Source organism: Macaca thibetana, chromosome 10, assembly GCF_024542745.1.
Source record: "Macaca thibetana thibetana isolate TM-01 chromosome 10, ASM2454274v1, whole genome shotgun sequence".
In the NCBI taxonomy this organism is placed as follows: domain Eukaryota; kingdom Metazoa; phylum Chordata; class Mammalia; order Primates; family Cercopithecidae; genus Macaca; species Macaca thibetana.
In genome coordinates, this window is record NC_065587.1 from 95,053,400 (window position 1) to 95,072,939 (window position 19,540).

General features: G+C 39.2%; 1 protein-coding gene across 2 annotated transcripts in view; it reads right to left on the bottom strand.

Moving 5' to 3' along the window:
- Positions 1-19,540, bottom strand: part of LOC126929834 (uncharacterized) — a 794,775-nt gene that overhangs the window by 453,162 nt on the left and 322,073 nt on the right. The window lies entirely within an intron of this gene.

Genomic DNA, 19,540 nt, shown 5'->3' on the forward strand with positions numbered 1-19,540 from the left:
AAAAAGGACAGTGTAACTCTGTGGGAAAAATTGACACATCACAAAGCAGTTTATCAGAAAGCTTCTATTCCTTTTTAATCAGAGGATATTTCCTTTGTCACCATAGGCTTCAATGCACTCCCAAATATCCTATTGCAGATTCCATGAAAACAGTGTTAGCAGATTTCTCACTGAAAAGAACAGTGTAACTCTGTGAAATGAATTCACACATCACATAGAAGTTTCGCAGAATGCTTCTTTCTCGTTTTTATCTGAGGATATTTTCTTTGTCACCATGGGCTTCAGTGTGATTCAAAGTATCCCTGCTAATATTACACAAAAATAGTACTAACAATCTGCTCCATGGAAAAAAACGGGTAACTCTGTGAGATGAATTAACACAACACAAAGAAATTTCTCAGAAAGCTTCTTTTGGGTTATTATATTAGGATATTTCCTTTTTTTTTTTTTTTTTGGCTTTTTTCAGTACTGTATACCCCACACCTAGTCCAGTGCTACAAGTAGTATTTTATTTATTAATGATTTTTTTATATTTTTTATTATACTTTAAGTTCTAGGGTACATATGCACAATGTGGAGGTTTGTTACATATGTAGACATGGGCCATGTTGTTGTGCTGCACCCATCAACTCGTCAGCACCCTTCAACTCATCGTTTACATCAGGTTTAACTGCCAATGTCATCCTACCCTCCTCCCCCCTTCCCCACAATAGGCCCCAGTGTGTAATGTTCCACTTCCTATGTCCAAGTGATCTCAATGTTCAATTCCCACCTGTGAGTGAGAACATGTGGTGTTTGGTTTTCTGTTCTTGTGATAGTTTGCTGAGAATGATGGTTTCCAGCTACATCCATGTCCCTACAAATGACACGAACTCATCCTCTTTTATGGCTGCATAGTATTGTATGGTGTATATGTGCCACATTTTCTTAACCCAGTCTGTCACTTATGGACATTTGGGTTGATTCCAAGCCTTTGTTATTGTGAATTGTGCTGCAATAAACATACGTGTGCATGTGTCTTTACAGCAGCATGATTTATAATCCTTTGGGTATATCCCCAGCAAAGGGATGGCTGGGTCATATGGTATTTCTAGTTCTAGATCCTTAAGCAATCGCCATACTGTTGTCCACAATGGCTGAACTAGTTTACAATCCCACCAACAGTGTAAAAGTGTTCCTATTTTTCTACATCTTCTCCAGCACCTGTTGTTTCCTGACTTTTTAATGATTGCCATTCTAACTGGTGTGAGATGGTATCTCATTGTAGTTTTGATTTGCATTTCTCTGATGGCCAGTGATGATGAGCATTTTTTCATGTGTGCTTTGGCTGTATGAATGTTTCTTTTGAGAAATGTCTGCTCATATCCTTTGCCCACTTTTTGATGGGGTTGTTTGTTTTTTTCTTGTAAATGTGTTTGAGTTCTTTGTAGGTTCTGGATATTAACCATCTGTCAGATGAGTAGATTGCAAAAATTTTCTCCCATTCTGTAGGTTGCCTGTTCACTTTGATGGTAGTTTCTTTTGCTGTGCAGAAGCTCTTTAGCTTAATTAGGTCCCATTTGTCAATTTTGGCTTTTGTTGCCATTGCTTTTGGTGTTTTAGACATGAAGTCGTTGCCATGCCTATGTCTTGCATGGTATTACCTAGGTTTTCTTCTAGGGTTTTTATGGTATTATGTCTAACATTTAAGTCTCTAATCCATCTTGAATTAATTTTTGTATAAGAAGTAAGGAAAGGATCAAGTTTCAGCTTTTTGCTTATGGTTAGCCAATTTTCTCAGCACAATTTATTAAATAGGGAATCCTTTCCCCATTTCTTGTTTTTGTCAAGTTTGTCAAAGATCAGATGACTGTAGATGTGTGGTATTATTTCTGAGGGCTCTATTCTGTTCCATTGGTCTATATCTCTGTTTTGGTACCAGTACCATGCTGTTTTGGTTACTGTAGCCTTGTAGTATAGTTTGAAGTCAGGTAGCGTGATGCTTCTCCAGCTTTGTTCTTTTGATGTAGGATTATCTTGGCAACGAGGGTTATTTTTTCTTTCCATATGAACTTTAAAGCAGTTTTTTTCAATTCTGTGAAGAATGTCATTGTTAGCTTGATGGGGATGGCATTGAATCTATAAATGACCTTGGGCAGTATGGCCATTTTTACAATATTGATTCTTCCTATCCATGAGCATGGTATGTTCTTCCATTTGTTTGTGTCCTCTTTTATTTCACTGAGCAGTTACCATAGGCTTCAATGCACTCTGAAATATCCCATTGCGGATTCCAAGAAAACAGTGCTACCAAACTGCTCCATGAAAAGAATCATGTAACACTGTGAGATGAATTCATAAATCACAAAGCAGTTTCTCAGAAAGCTTCTTTCTAGTTTTGGTCTGAGGATATTTCCTTTTTCATAATAGGCCTCAATGCGCTTGTGAATATCCCTTTGCAGATTCCACAAAATTAGTGTTAGCAAACAATTCCATGAAGAGAATGGTGTAAATCTGTGAGATGAATTCACACATCACAAAGCAGTTTCTAAGAATGCTTCTTTTGTTTTTTTGTCTGAGGATATTTTCTTTGTCATCATAGGCTTCAATGTGCTCCCAAATATCCTATTGCAAATTCCCCAAAAACAGTGCTACCAAAGTGATACATGATAAGAATCATGTAACTCTGTAAGATGAATTAAGACATCACAGGCAGTTTCTCAGAAAACTTCTTTCTCATTTTTATATGAGGATATTTCCTTTGTCACCATAAGCTTGAATGCAATCCGAAATATCCAATCCAATTGTAGATTAAAAGAAAACAGTGTTCACAAACTGCTCAATGAAAACAACATTATAACTCTCTGAAATGAATTCACACATCACAAAGCAGTTTCTCAGAAAACTTCTTTCTAATTTTTATCTGAGGATATTTCCTTTGTCACTGTAGGCCTCAATGCAATTCTAAATATCCTTTCTCAAATTCCCCAAAAAGAGTGCCAATAAATATCTTCATGAAAAGTGTGCTGTAACACTATGAGATGAATTTTCACGTCACAAAACCGTTTCTCAGAAAGCTTCTTTCTACTCTTTATCTGAGGATAATTCATTTTTCACCATATTCCTCAATGTGCTCCAAATATCCTTTTGCAGATCCACGAAAAGTGTTTTAGCAAGCTGCTCCAAGAAAAGCATCATGCTACTCTTTGAGAGGAATATATGCATCAAAAATCAGTTTCTCAGAAAGCTTCTATCTAGTTTTTATCTCAGAATATTCCCTTTGTCACAATAGGCTTCAATGTAATCCAAAATATCCCTTCTCAGATTCCCCAAAAACACTGCTACCAAGCTGTTCCATGAAAAGAATTGTGTAAATCTGTGAGATGAATTCACAAGTCAGAAAAAGGTTTCATAGAAAGCTTCTTTCTAGTTTTTGTCTGAGGATATTTGTTTTTTCACTGCAGGCCTCACTGAGCTCGTGAATATCCCTTTTCAGATTACACAAAAACAATTTTAGCAAACTATTCCATGAAAAGAATGGTGTAAATCTGTGAGATGAATTTACACATCACATAGCAGTTTCTGAGAATGCTTTTTTTGGTTTTTGCCTGAGGATATTTCCTTTGCCACCATAGGATTCAATGTGCTCCCAAATATCCTATCTGAGATTCTGCAAAAAAATTTACCAAACTGCTCCAAAAAAAGAATCATGCTACTCTGTGAGATGAATACACACACCACAAAGAAGTTTCTGAGAAAGATTCTTTGTAGCTTTTATCTGAGGATATTTCCCTTTTCACTATAGGCTTCAATGAAAGCCAAAATATCCCTTCTCAAATTCCCCAAAAAGAGTGCTATTAAACTGCTCCATGAAAAGAATAGTGTAACTCTGTGAGATGAATTCACAAATCACTAAGGAGTTTCTCAGAAATCTTCTGTCTAGTTTGTATATGAGGATATTTCCTTTGTCACCATAAGTTTCAATGAGCTCTGAAATATCCAATTGCAGATTCCAAGAAAACAGTGTTAGCAATCTGCTCAATGAAAACAGCATTGTAACTCTCTGAGATGAATCACACGTCACAAAGCAGTTTATCAGAGAGCTTCTTTCTAGTTATTATTTGAAGATATTTCATTTATCACCATATTCCTAACTGCACTCCTGAATATCCCATTACAGATTCCACGAAAGTGTTAGCAAACTTCTCAATGAAAAGAAAGGTGTAAATCTGTGAGATGAATTCATGCATCACAAAGCAGTTTCACAGAAGGCTTCTTCTTGGGTTTTGTGTGGGAATATTTCCTTTACACCATAAGACTCAAGGCACTACCAAATATCCTATTGCAGATTCCACAAAAACAGCATTATCAATCTGCTCAATGCAAACAACAGTGTAACTTTGTGAGATGAACTCAAACATCACAAAGCAGTTTTTCAGAAAGCTACTTTCTAGTTTTATCTCAAGATAATTCCTTTTTCTCCATAGGCCTCAATGTGCTCCCATATATCCCATTGCAGATTTCGTGAAAACAGTGTTAGCAAACAGCTCAATGAAAAGAATGGTGTGACTCTGTGAGATGAATTCACACATCACAAAGCACTTTCTCAGGAGGGTACTTTCCAGTTTTTATGTGAGAATATTTTGTTTTTCACCATAGGACTCAATGCACTCCCAAATATCCAATTGCAGTTTACACAAAAACAGTGTTAGCAAACTACTGCATGAAAAGAAACGTGTTACTCTGTGTGATGAATTCAAACATCACCAAGAAGTTTCTCAGAAAGCTTCTTTCTAGTTTTTTTCTGAGGATATTTCCTTTGTCACCATAGGATTCAATGCAATCCAAACTATCCCTTCTCTGATTCCACAAAAAGAGTACTATCAAACCGCCGCATGAAAAGAAATTTGTAACTCTGTGAGATGAATTAACAAATAACAAATCAGTTACACAGAAAGCTTCTTTCTAGTTTTTGTCTGAGGAAATTTCCTTTGTCACCATAAGCTACAATGCACTCCAAAATATCCCATTGAAGATTCCAAGAAAACAGTGTTACCAAACTGCTCAATGAAAAGAATAGTTTAACTCTGGGTGATGAATTCACACATCACAAAGTAGTTTCTCAGAAAGCTGCTTTTTGGTTTTTATCTGATGATATTTACTTTTTCACCATATTCCTCAAGGAACACGGGAATATCCCTTTGTAGATTCCACAAAAATAGTGTTAGTAAACTCCTCCATGACAAGAAAGTTGTAAATCTGTGAGATGAATTCACACATCACAAAGCACTTTCTCAGAAAGCTTCTTTCTAGTTTTTATATGAGGGTATTTCCATTGTCACTGTAGGCTTTGAGGTGCTCCCAAACATCCTATTGCAGATTCCATGAAAACAGTGTTAGCATCCACTCCATGAAAAAAAACGTGTAACTCTCTGAGATGAATTCACACATCACAAAGAACTTCCTCAGAAAGCTTCTTTCTAGTTTCTATCTGAGGATATTTCTTTTGTCACCATTGGCTTCAATGCGATCCAAAATATCCCTTCTCAGATTCCCCAATAACAGTGCTACAAAACTGCTATATGAAAAGAATCGTGTATCTCTGTGAGACGAAGTCACAAATACCAAAGTAGTTTCTTACAAAGCTTCTTTCTAGTTTTTATCTGAGGATATTTCCTTTTTCACCATAGGCCTCAACTCACTCCCAAATATCCCTTTGTAGATTCCATGAAAACAGTGTTAGCAAACTACTCCATGAAAAGAAAGGTGTTACTCTGTGAGATGAATACACACCTCACAAAAAAGTTTCTCAGAAAGCTTCTTTCTAGTTTTTATCTTAGGATATTTCCTTTATCGCCATAAGCTTCAATGTAATCCAAAATATCCGTTCTCAGATTCCCCAAAACCGGTGCTACCAAACTGCGCCAATCAAAGAAATGTGCAACTCTGTGAGATGAATTCCCACATCACAAAGAAGTTTCCCAGAAAGCTTCTTTTTGGTTTTTGTCTGAGGATATTGCATTTATCACCATATACTTCAATGCACTCCAAAATATCCCTTCTCAGGCTCCCCAAAAATACCTCATTGCAGATTCCAAGAAAACAGTGTTAGCAAACTGCTCAGTGAAAAGAACAGTGTAACTCTGTGAGATGAATTGACATATCACAAAGCAGTTTCTCAGAAATCTTCTTTCTAGTTTTTATCTGAGGATATTTCCTTTTTCACTATAGGCCTGAATGCATTTCCAAATATCCCTTTGCAGATTCCACGAAAACAGTGTTAGCAAACTGCTCCATGAAAAGAAAGGTGTAACTCTGTTAGGGGAATACACACATCAGAAACCAGTTTCTCAGAAAGCTTCTTTCTAGTTTTTATCACAGGATGTTTCCTTTATCTCCATATTTCTCAATGCTCTCTGGAATATCCCATTGCAATTTAAACGAAAAAATTGTTAGCAAACTTCTCAAAGAAAACAATGGTGTAACTCTGTGAGATGAATTCACATGTCACAAAGCAGTTTCACAGAAAGCTTCTTTCTAGTTTTTATCTGAGGATAAATCCTTTTTAACCAAAGGACTCAATGCACTCGCAAATAACCCTCTGTAAGTTCCATGAAAACAGTGTTAGAAAACTGCTCCATGAAAAGAAAGGTAAAACCCTGTGAGGTGAATTCACACATCATGAAGAACTTTCTCAGAAAGCTTCTTTCTAGTTTGTAAATAAGGATATTTCTTTTGTCACCATAGGCTTCAAAATGATCCAAAGTTCCCTTCTCAGATTCTCTAAAAAGAGTGCTACCAAACTGCTCCATGAAAAGAATCATATACCTCTGTGAGACAAGTTAACACATCACAAGGCAGTTTCTCAGCAAGCTTCTTTTTGGTTTTCATCTGAGGATATTTCCTTTGTCACCATAGGTTTAAATGCATTCCCAAATATCCTATTGCACATTCCAAGACAACAGGGTTTTCAAACTGCTCAATGAAAAGAATGGTGTAACACTGTAAGGTGAATTCACACATCACAAAACAGTTGCTCAGAAAATTTCTTTCTAGTTTTAACTGAGGATTTTTCTTTATTCACTATAGGCCTCAAGGCGATCCCAAATATCCATTTGTGGATTCCAAGAAAACAGTGTTAGCAAACTGCTCAATGAAAAGAAAGGTATAACTCTGTGAGATGAATTCACACATCACAAAGCAGTTTTCAGAAAGCTTCTTTGTGGTTTTCATCTGAGGATGTTTCCTTTGTCTCCATAGGCTTCAATGCGCTCGCATATATCCCTTTTCAGATTCCTTGAAAAAAGTGTTAGCATGCTGCTCCAGGTAAAGAATCATGTAACTCTGTGAGATGAATGCACACATCACAAAACAGGTTCTCATAGAGCTTCTTTTTAGTTTTATCTGAGGATATTTAATTTGTCATCATAGGCTTCAATGTGACCCAAAATATCCCTTCTGAGATTCCCCCAAAACAGTGCTAACAAAATGATCCAAGGAATGAATCATGTAACTCTGCGAGATGAATTCACAAATCACAAAGTAGTTTCCCAGAAAGCTTCTTTGTAGTTTTTGTATGAGGTTATATCCTTTGTCACCATAAGCTTCAATGCACTCCGAAATATCCCACTGCAGATTCCAAGAAAACAGTGTTAGCAAACTGCTCACTGAAAAGAACAGTGAAACACTGTGAGATGAATTCACACATCTGAAAGCAGTTTCTCACAAGGCTTCTTTCTAGCTTTTATCTGAGGATACTTCTTTTTCACCATAGGCCTCAATGCGCTCCCAAATATCCTTTTGTTGATGTCACTTAAAGAGTGTTAGCAAACTGAACCCATGAAAAGAAAGGTTGAAATTTGTCACATGAATTCACACAATATGAAGAACATTCTCAGAAATCTTCTTTCTACTTTTATATCAGAGGATATTTCCTTTGTCACCACAGGCGTCAATGCAATCCAAAATATCCCTTCTCAGATTCCCCAGACACACTGCTACCAAACTGCTCCGTTAAATGAACACTGTATCTGTGTGAGTTGAATTCACACAGTACAAAGCAGTTTCTCACAAAGTTTCTTTTTAGTTTTTATCTGAGAATAATTCTTTTTTCACTATAGGCCTCAATGCGGTCCCAAATATCCCTTTGCAGATTCCACGAATACAGTGTTAGCAAACTGCTCCATGAAAACAAAGGTGTAACTCTGTGAGATGAATTCACACATCACCAAAGCCTTTCTCAGAAAGCTTCTTTCTAGTTTTTATCTGAGGATAATTTCTTGTCACCCTAGGCTTCAATGCTATCCAAAATATCCCTACTCAGATTCCCCAAAAACAGTGCTAAAAAATTGATCCATGAAAAGAACTGTGTAACTCTGTGCAATGAATTAACACATCTCAAAGTGGTTTGTCAGAAACCTTGTTTCTAGTTTTTATCTGAGGATAATTCGTTTGTCACTATATGCTTCAATGTGATCCATAATATCACATTGCAGATTCCAAGAAAACAGTGTTAGCATACTGCTCAATGAAAAGAACAGTGCAATCTGTAAGATGAATTCATACATCACAAAGCAGTTTCTCAGAAAGTTTCTTTTTCCTTTTTATCTGAGGACATTTCCTTTGTCAGTATAGGCTTCAATGCACTCCCAAATATCCTATCACAGATTCTATGAAAACTGTTATGAACCTGCTCAATGAAAAGAACGGTGTAGCTCTGTGAGATAAACTCATGTATCACAAAGTGATTTCTCAGAAAACTTCTTTCTAGTTTTTTATGACGATATTTTCTATGTCACCATAAGCTTCAATGTGCTCCAAAACATCCCATTGCAGGTTTCAAGACAACAGTGTTAGCAGACTGCTAAATGAAGAGAAAAGTGTAACACTGTGAGATGAATTCACACATCACAAAGCCGTTTCTCAGAAAACTTCTTTCTATTTTTTATCTGAGGATATTTCCTTTTTCACCGTAGGCCTCGATTCGCTCCCAAATATAACTTTGTAGGTTACACAAAAACAGTGTTAGCATACTGCTTATGAAAAGAAAGTAGTAACACTGTGAGATGAATTCCCAGATCTTGAAGAAGTTTCTCAGAATGCTTCTTTATAGTTTTAATCTGAGGATATTTCCACTGTCACCATAGACTTAAAGGTAATCCAAAATTTCCCTTCTCAGATTCCCCAAAAACAGTGCTACCAAACTGCTCCATGAAAGGAATCATGTAACTCTCTGAGATGAATTCAGAAATCACAAAGCAGTTTCTCAGAAAGCTTTTTTCTAGTTTTTATATGAGGGTATTTCCTTTGTCACCATAGGCCTCAATGCTCTCCCAAATATCCTATTTCCAATTCCACAAAAACAGTGTTATCAAACTGCTCAATGAAAAGAACAGTGTAGCTCTGTGAGATGAATTCACACATCACAAAGCAGTTTCTCAGAAAGCTTCTTTCCAATTTTTATCTGAGGATACTTCCTTTTGTACCATAGGCCTCAATGTGCTCCCAAATATCCCTTTGCAGATTCCACAAAAACAGTGTTACCAAACTTCTCCATGAAAAGAAAGCTGTGACTGTGTGAGGTGAATTCAAAAATCACAAAAAGTGTGTCAGAAAGCTTCTTTCTAGTTTTTGTCTGAGGATATTTCCTTTATCACCATAGGCTTCAATGTGCTCCAAAATATCATATTGCAGAATCCACGAAAACAGTGTTAACAAACTGCACAATGAATAAAAGAGTGTAGTTCTGTGAGATGAATTCACACATCACAAAGTGGTTTCTCAGAAAGCTTATTTCCAGTTTTTATATGAGGGTATTTCCTTTCTCACCTTAAGCTTCAATGCACTCTGAAATATCCCATTGCAGATTCCATGAAAACAGTGTTAGCAAACTGCTCAATGAAAAGAACAGAGAAGTTCTGTGAGATGAATTCACACATTACAAAGCAGTTTCTCAGAAAGCTTGTTTTTGGTTTTTATCTGAGGATATTTCCTTTGTCACCACAGGCTTCATTGCACTCCCAAATATCCTATTGCAAAATCCACGAGAAAAGTGTTATCAAACCGCTCATTGAAAAGAATGGTGCAGCTCTGTGAGGTGAATACACATATCATGCAGCAGTTTTTAAGAAAAATTCTTTCTGGTTTTTGTCTGAGGATATTTCCTTTCTTCACTATAGGCCTCAATGCACTCCCAAATGTCCCTTTGCAGATTCCATGAAAATAGTGTTAGCAAACGGCTCCATGAAAAGAAATGTGTAAATCTGGGAGATTAATTCACATATCACAAAAAACTTTCTCAGAAAGTTTCTTTCTAGTTTTTATCTGAGGATATTTCCTTTCTCAATATATGCTTCAATGTGATTGATATTATCCCTTCTCCGACTTCCCCAAAAAAGTGCCACCAAACTGATCTATGAAAAGAGTTGTGTAACTCTATGAGATGAATTCACATGTCACAAAGTAGTCTCTCAGAAAGCTTCCTTCTAGTTTTTATCTGAGGATATTTAGTTTTGCACCCTAGGTCTCAATGCACTCGCATATATCCCTTTGCAGATTCCATGAAAACAGTGTTAGCAAACTGCTCCTTGAAAACAAAAGTGAAACTCTGTGAGATGAATTCACTCTTCACAAAGAAATTTCTCAGAATGCTCCTTTCTAGTTTTCATCTGAGAGTATTTCCTTTGCCACCATAGGCTTCAAGGTGATCCAAAATATCCCTTCTCAGATTCCCCAAAAGCAGTGCTACAAAACTAACATATGAAAGGAATCATGTAACTGTGTGAGATGAATTAACACATAACAAAGCAGTTTCTCAGAAAGCTTCTTTCTCGTTTTTATCTGAGGATATTTAAGTTTTCACTATAGGCCTCAATGTGCTCTCAAATATACCTTTGCCGATTCCATGACAACTGTGTTAGGAAACTGTTCCTTGAAAAGAAAGGTATAACTCTGTGAGATGAATTCACACATCACAAGGAACTTTCTCAGAAAGCTTCCTTCTTTTTTTATCTGAGGATAATTCCTTTGTCACCATAGGCTTCAAAGCAATCCAAAATATCCCTTCTCAGATTCCCCAAAACGAGCTACCATATTGATCTATGAAAGTAATCATTTAACTCTGTGAGATGAATTAACATATCATAAGGCGGTTTCTCAGAAAGATTCTTTCTAGTTTTTATATGATTGTATTTCCTTTGTCACCTTAAGTTTCAATGCCCTCTGAAGTATCCCTTTGCAGATTCCACAAATATATTGTTAGTAAACTGCTCAATGAAAACAATGGTGTAACTCTGTGACATGAATTCACACATCACAAAGCAGTTTCTCAGAAAGGTTCCTTCTAATTTTTATCTGAGGATATTTCCTCTATCACAATAGGCCTCAATGCATTCCAAATATCCCTTTCCAGATTGCATGAAAACACTGCGAATGGCTCCATGAAAACAATGGTGTACTCTGTGTGATTAATTCACACAGCACAAAGCAGTTTCTCGTAAAGTTTCTTTCTAGTTTTTATCTGAGGATATTTCCTTTGTCAAAATAGGCTTCTTTGCACTCCCCAGCATCCTATTGCAGATTAAACAAAACAGTGTAATCAAACTGCTCAATGAAAAGATCCTTGTAAACGTTGGAGATGAATTCACACATCACAAGTAGTTTCTCAGAAAGCTTCTTTCTAGTTTTTCTCTGCGGATATTTCCTTTGTCACCATAGGCCTCAATGCTCTCCCAAATATCCTATTTCCAATTCCACAAAAACAGTGTTATCAAACTGCTCAATGAAAAGAACAGTGTAGCTCTGTGAGACAAATTCAAACATCACACGACATTTTCTCAAAAGCTTCTTTCTAGTTTTTATCTGAGCGTATTTACTTTTCCATTATAGGCCTCAATACACTCCCAAATATCCCTTTGCAGATCCCACAACAAAAATTTTAGCAAACTGTTCCATGAAAGGAAGGTATAACTCTGTGAGATGAATTCACTCATCACAAGGAACTTTCTCAGAAAGCAGTTGCAAATATCCCTTTTGCAGATTCCACGAAAACAGTGTTTGCAAACTCCTCCATGAAAAGGAAAGTGTAACTCTGTTCGTTGAATTCACATGTCACAGAGAACTTTCTCAGAAACCTTTCTAGTTTTTATCTGATAATAGTTCCTTTGCCACCGTAGGTTTAATGCCATCCAAAATATCACTTCTCAGATTCACCAAAAACAGTGCTACCAACCTACTCAATGAAAAGAATCATGCAACTGTGTGAGATGAATTAAAACATAACAAACCAATTTATCAGAAAGCTTCTTTCTAGTTTTTATATGAGGATATTTCTGTTTTCACTATAAGCTTCAAAGTGCTCCAAAATATCAGATTGCAGATTCCAAGAAAACAGTGTAAGCAAACTGCTCAATGCAAAGAACAGTGTAACTCTGTCAGATGAATTCACACATAAAAAGCACTTTCTGTTCTTTTCATTTATGATGGGTGAATTCATCTCACAGAGTTACACCACTGCTTTCATGGAGCAGTTTGGTAGCACTGTTTTTGGGGAATCTGAGGAGGGATATTTTGAATGGCCTAGAAGCCTATGGTGACAAAGTAAATACCATCAGATAAAAACTAGAAACAAGCTAAAGTACTTTTCTCATAAAGCTTCTTTCTAGTTTTTATCTGAGGATATTCCCTTTTTCACTATAGGCATTAAAGCACTCTGGAATATCCCATTGCAGATTCCATGAAAACACTGTTAGCAAGCTGCTCCAGGAAAAGAAAGGTATAACTATATGGGATGAATTCATACATCACAAAGAACTTTCTCAGAAAGTTACTTTCTAGGTTTTAACTAAGGATATTTCCTTTGTCACCATAGACTTCAATGCGATCCAACGTATCCCTTCTCAGATTCCAGCAAAACAGTGCCACAAAACTGCTCCATGAAAAGAATCGTGTAACTCTGTGAGGTGAATTCACAAATCACAAAGCAGTTTTTCAGAAAGCTTCTTTCTCGTTTTTGTTGTAGAATGTTACCTTTTTCAGCATTAGCCAGAAGGTGCTTGTGAATATCCCTTTGCAGATACCACGAATTTAGTGTTAGCAAGTTGCTCCATGAAAAGGAAGGTATAAATCGGTGAGATGAATTCATACATCACAAAGCAGTTTCTGAGATAGATTCTTTTTTGTTTTTGTCTGAAGATATTTCCTTTGTAGCCATAGGCTTCAATGCACTCCGAAATATCCTATTGCAGATTCCATGAAAACAGTGTTATCAAACTGCTCAATGAAAACCACAGTGTAACTCTCTGAGATGAATTCACATATCATAAAGTAGTTTCCCAGAAAAGTTACTTCTAGTTTTATCTGAGGATACTTCAGGAAAGACTTCAAAGTGCCCCAAAATATCACTTCTGAGATTCCTCAAAAACAGTGATATCAAACTGTTCCTTGAATAGAATGTTGTAACTCTGTGACATGAGTTCGCATATAACAAAGATGCTTCACAGAAAAACTCTTTTTAGTTTTTTCTGAGGATATTTCCTTTTTCACCATATTCCTCAAAGTGCTCCTGAATATCCCATTGCAGATTAAATGCGATCCCAAATATCCATATGCAGATTCCATGAAAAAATGTTTCCAAACTGCTTCATGAAAAGAAAGATATATCCTTTGTCACCATAAGCTTCAAAGACATCCCAAATATCCCTTCTCAGATTCCCCCAAAACAGTGCTATCATACTGCTCCATGAAAAGAAAGGTGTAACTCTGTGAGATGAATTCAAAAATCACCTAGTTGATTCTCAGAAAGTTTCTTTCTGGTTTTTGTCTGAGGATATTTCCTTTGTCCCCAGAAGCCTCAATGCAATCAGAAATATCCCATTGCAGATACCAAGAAAACAGTATTAGCAAACTGCTCAATGAAAAGAGCAGTGTAACTATGTGAGATCAATTCACACATCACAAAGCCGTCCCTCAGTAAGCTTCTTTTGGGTTTTTGTCTGAGGATATTTCCTTTGACTGCATAGGTTTCATTGAGCTCCCAAATATCTTTGCAGTTTCCAGTAAGATGGTGTTATCAACAGTTTCTCAGAAAGCTTCTTTCTAGATTTCATCTCAGGATATTTCCTTTTTCACCATAGGCTTCATTGCGATCCAAATATTCATTCTCAGATTCCCCAAAAACCATGTTACCAAGCTGTTTTATGAAGAGAAAGGTGTAACACTGTAAGATGAACTCACACATCACAAAAACTTTCTCAGAAAATATCTTCCTAGTTTTTACCTGAGGATATTTCCTTTGTCATCATAGGCTTCAATGTGATCCAAAATATCCCTTCTCTGATTTACAAGAAACCGTGCTACCAAACTGTTCCATGAGTAGAATCATGTAGCTCTGTGAGATGAATTCACAAATCTCAAAGTGGTTTCTCAGAAAACGTCTTTCTAGTTTTTGTCTGAGGATATTTCCTTTTTCACCTTAGGCTTCAATGCATTCTGAAATATCCCATTTCAGATTCCAAGAAAACAGTGTTAGCAAACTGCTCAATGAAAAGAACAGTGTAACTCTGTGAGAGGAATTCAAATATCACAAAGCAGTTTCTCAGAAAGCTTCTTAATGGTTTTTATCTGAGGATATTTCCTTTGTCACCATAGGCTTCAATGTATTCCCAAATTACCTATTGCAGATTCCACAAAAACTGTGTTAGCTAACTGCTGAATGAAAAGAACAATGTATCTCTGTGAGATGAATTCAAACATCACAAAGCAGGTTCTCAAAAGCTTCTTTCTACTTTTTATGACAGGATATTTTCTTGCTCACTATAGGTCTCAATGAGATCCCAAAAGTGCAACTCTTTGAGAGGAATTCACACATCATGAAGAACTGTCTAAGAAAGGTTCTTTCTAGATTTTTTCTGAGGATATTTCCTTTGTCTCCATAGGTTTAAACACCATTCAAAACATTCCTTCTCAGATTCCCTAAAAACAGTGCTACCAAACTGCTATATGAAAGGAATCCTGTAACTCTGTGTGATGAATTAACAGATCACAAAGCAGTTTCTCAGTAAGCTCCTTTGCAGCTTTTATCTGAGGATATTTCCCTTGTCACCATAAGCTTCAATGCTCTCTGATATATCAGATTGTAGACTCCAAGAAAAGAGTAAGCAAACTGCCCAATGCAAAGAACAGTGTAACTCTGTGAGATGAATTCACACATCACACACAGTTTCTCAGAAAGCTTCTTTCTAGTTTTTATGTGAGGATATTTCCTTTTTCACCCTAGATCTCAATGCGCTCCCAAATATGCCTTTGCAGATTCCACGAAAACAGTGTTAGCAAACTGTTCCATGAAAAAAGTCGTGTATCTCTGTGAGATGGATACACACATCACAAAGAACTTTCTCAGAAAACTTCTTTCTGGTGTGACTGTGAGAGAGAGAGTGTGTGAGTGTGAGTGTGTGTGTGAGTGTGCATGTGTGTGAGTGTGTGTGAGTGTGCTTGAGGTAGAGTGTGATTGTAAGTGTGTGAAAATGAAAGTGAGTGAGTGTGAGTGTTTGTTTTTGTGAGTAAGAGTGAGTGAGAGTGTGATTGAGTGTGAGTGTGAGTGACCGTGTTAGTGTCTGTGAGAGTGACAGTGTGAGTGTGCTTGTGAGTGTGTGTGACGGTAAGTGTGAGTGAAAGTGTGCATGAGAATTCAGGTGTCAGTGGGGTTGAGTGTGAGTGTGAGTGTGAGTTTGTGAGAGAGAATGTGAGTGACCATGAGTGAGAGTGTGAGTGTGTGAGTGTGACTGAGTGTGTGTGAGTGTGCATGTGTGTGAGTATGTTTGTGAGTGTGAGTGAGTGTTCATGAGGGAGAGCATGAGTGTGTGTGTGAGTGAAAGTGAGTGAGTGTGAGTGAGTGTGAGAGTGTGAGTGAGACTGGATGTGTGTGAGTGAGTGTGAGTGAGAGTGGGTGGGTGTGAGTGTGAGTGTGTGAGTGTGAGGGTGCTTGTGTGTGTGTGTGCATGAGCATGAATGTGTGAGTGTGAGTGACTGTGAGTGTGAATGATTGTGTGAGTGTGAGTGAGTGAGTGAATGTGTGAATGTTTGTGAGCTGGGTTACTTGTGGTATTACAACGAAAAGTAAAAACGGGCCATCGAGAAGCATTCCTTCTCCCCCATGAAAGAAAGTGCCTTCCTGACAGCCCCTGCACTGGGCACTGGGGACAGTGGCCTAATCAGCTCGAAACCAGGATTCATTGCAGTAACACTATGGGTGCACCAAAGAAGTAAGGAGGCAGCAGAGGGGAAGTTAAGCTTTGAGTAAGGGGAGTTGCTGCACTTGTGGCAGAAAAATAAAAGAAAATCGCACCACTTAGAAGCGTTCCTGGGTCCCACCTGGAAAACAGGACCTTCACATCAGACCCTGCACTGTCCCCTGGGGACCATGGCATCCCTGGTTGGAAATCAGGGTGCATCTCAAGCTCTGCAGGGATACTCCAAAATGGAAAGACCCTGAGAGGAAGGTGAGGTTAGAAGCGGGGCATATGGGGCTCCTGTGGCAGAAAAAGAAGAAAATGGATGCCAGTGAGGAGCCTTCCTGGGATCCCCAGGGATGAAAGGGTCTTCCCATCAGTCAAAGCACAGTTCTGCAGGCACCCTGGGATCCCTGGTTAGAATGCAGTATGTGCGCCTATCGGGCCTGTTAGGGGTACCACAAAGAGGGCCAGAGGCTCCTGAGGGGATAGTAAGGTTGGAGTGAAGGGAGGTGTTGCATATGCAGCAGAAAAAAATATAACGTGCCAAAAAGAAACGTTCCTGGGTCTCCACGGACATAAGTGCTTTCCCGTGAGCCACTTAACTGGTACCTGTACATTCTAGCATCCCTGGATCGAACCCAGGGTGCATCTCAGGCTAGACAGTGTAACACAAATCACAGAAAAGGTCCCTGATGGGAAGATAAGGTTTGAAGGAGGGATAGAAAGACACCCAATGGAGAAAAATAAAACTGTGAGTGTGAGTTTGAGTAACTGTGAGTGTGAGTGTGTGTGAATAAATTTGAGTGAGTGTGATTTTGTGAGTGAGAGAATGTGAATGAGTGTGAGTGAGTTTGTGTAAGTGTGTGAGTGTGTCTGTGTAGCATGAGTGAGTGTGAGTGAGCGTGAGTGTCTGTGAATCAGTGTGACAGTTTGAGTGAGTGAGTGTGAGTATGAGTGTGAGAGAGTATGAGTGTGTGAGGGTGAGTGTGAGTGGAAGTGTGAGTGAGTGAGATTGTGGGTGTGAGTGGGATTGAGTGTGAGTGTGGGAGTGTGAGTGAGTGAGTGGGTGTGTGTTTGTGAACTGAGTTACCAGTGGTATTACCACAAAAAGTAAACACAGGCCATCGAGAAGCATTCATTTTCCCCCACAAGGAAAGTGTCTTCCCGATAGCCCCTGCACTGGCATTGGGGACCGTGGCCTAACTGGCTCGAAACCAGGGTGCATCTTGGTAACACTGTGGGTGCCCCAAAGATGGAAGAAGGACCAAGAGGGGAAGTTAATCTTTGAGGAAAGGGAGCTGGTGCCCTTGTGGCAGAAAAAGTAAAAGAAAATCGCACCACTTGGAGGTATTCCTGGGTCCCACACAGATAACAGTGCTTTCCTATCAGCTCCTGCGCTGGGCCCTGAGGACGCTGGCATCCCTGGTTTGAACCCAGGGTGCATCTTGGGACAGCTAGGGTTACTCCAAAGCGGACAGAAAGACCCTGGGGAAGGTGGGGTTTGAAGGAGGGCATATGGGGCTCCTGTGGCAGAAAAGGAAAAAAAATGCTGCTGTGAGAAGAGTTCCTGGGGTTCCCAGGGATGAAAGTGCCTTCCCATCAGCCCCAGCTCTGGGCCCCAGGAACCGTGGGGCCCCTGGTTCAAACTCAGGGTGTCTTTCATGCCTCTTAGCGGTACCACAAAGAGGGCAAGAGGCTCCTGAAGTGATTGTAAGGTTGGAGTGAGCGAGGGTGTGGCATATGTGGCAGAAAAAAATAACACGCCACCAAGAAGTGTTCCTGGGTCTCAACGGATGAAAGTGCCTTCCCATGAGTCCCTGCACTGGTACCTGGAGATCCTGGCATCTCTGTTTTGAACTCAAGGTGTATCTCGGTGAGGTAGGGGTACAACAAATCAGAGAGAAGTTTCCTGATAAGAAGATAAGGGAGAGTGACTGAGTGAGAGAGAGTGTAAGTGACCGTGTTTGTGTCTGTGTGTGTGACAGTGTGAGTGAGTGAGTGTTCGAGTGTGAGTGTGCATGTGAATGAGTGTGAGTGTGTGAGGGTGAGTGTGGGTGAAAGTGTGAGTGAGAGTGTGGGTGTGAGTGGGGTTGACCATGTGAGTGTGAGTATGAGATTGTGAGAGAGAGTGTGAGTGAGTGACTGTGAGCTAGAGTGTGAGTGTGACTATGAGTGAGTGTGTTTGTGACTGTGCATGTGTGTGAGTTTGTGTGAGTGTGAGTGATTGTGCATGAGGGAGAATGTGTCTGTTTGTAAGTGAAAGTGAGTGAGTGTGATTATGTGAGTTTGTGAATATGAGAGTGAGAGTGTGAATGAGTGTGAGTGTGAGTGACCGTGAATGTTAGTGTCTGTGAGAGAGTGTGACACTGTGAGTGAGTGTGCAAGTGTGACTGTTTGTGTGAGTGAGTGTGAGTTTGTGAGTGTGAGTGTGTGTGAAAGTGTGAGTGACAGTGTGAGTGTGCATGGGATTGAATGTGTGAGTGTGAGTGTGAGTTGTGAGAATGGGAGTGACTGTGAGTGAGAGTGTGAGTGTGTGAATGTGCTTGTGTGTGTTTGTTTATGAATGTGAGCATGAGTGAGAGTGTGAGTGTGTGTGAGTGAAAGTGAGTGAGTGTGGGTGTGTGTTTGTGAGTGTGAGTGTGAGTGCATGAGAGTGAGTGAGAGTTTGAGAGTGTGAGTGTGACTGAGAGTGTGTGTGAGTGTGTGTGAGTTTGAGGCTGCCTGTGTGTATGAAAGTGTGAGTGTGACTGTGACTGTGAGTGTGACTGAGTGTGTGAGTGTGAGTGAGTGAGTGTGTGTGAGCTGCGTTTCCTGGGGTATTACAACAAAAAATAAAATTGGGCCATCAAGAAGCATTCCTTGTCCCCCACAGAAAAAAGTGCCTTCCCATCAGCCCCTGCACAGGGCCCCAGGGACCGTGGCCTACCCAACTCCAAACCAGGCTGCATCTCAGTAACATGATGGGTGCCCCAAAGAAGGAAGAAGGCACCAGAGGGGAACTTAAGCTTTGAGGAAGGAGAGCTGGTGCACTTGTGGCAGAGAAAATAAAAGAATCACAGCACTTAGAAGTATTCATGGGTCCCATATGGACAATAGTGCCTTCATATCAGGCCATGCCCTGGCCCCTAGGGACTGTGGCATCCATGGTTCGAAATCAGGGTGTGTCTTAGGCCCTGCAGGCATACTACAAAATGGACAGAAAGACCCTGAGGGGAAGGTAAAATTAGAAGGAGGGCATATGGGGCTATTGTGTCAGAGAAAGAAAAAGATGGATGCCAGTGAGGAGCATTCCTGGGTTCCCCAGGGAAGAAAGTGCCTTCCCATCAGCCACA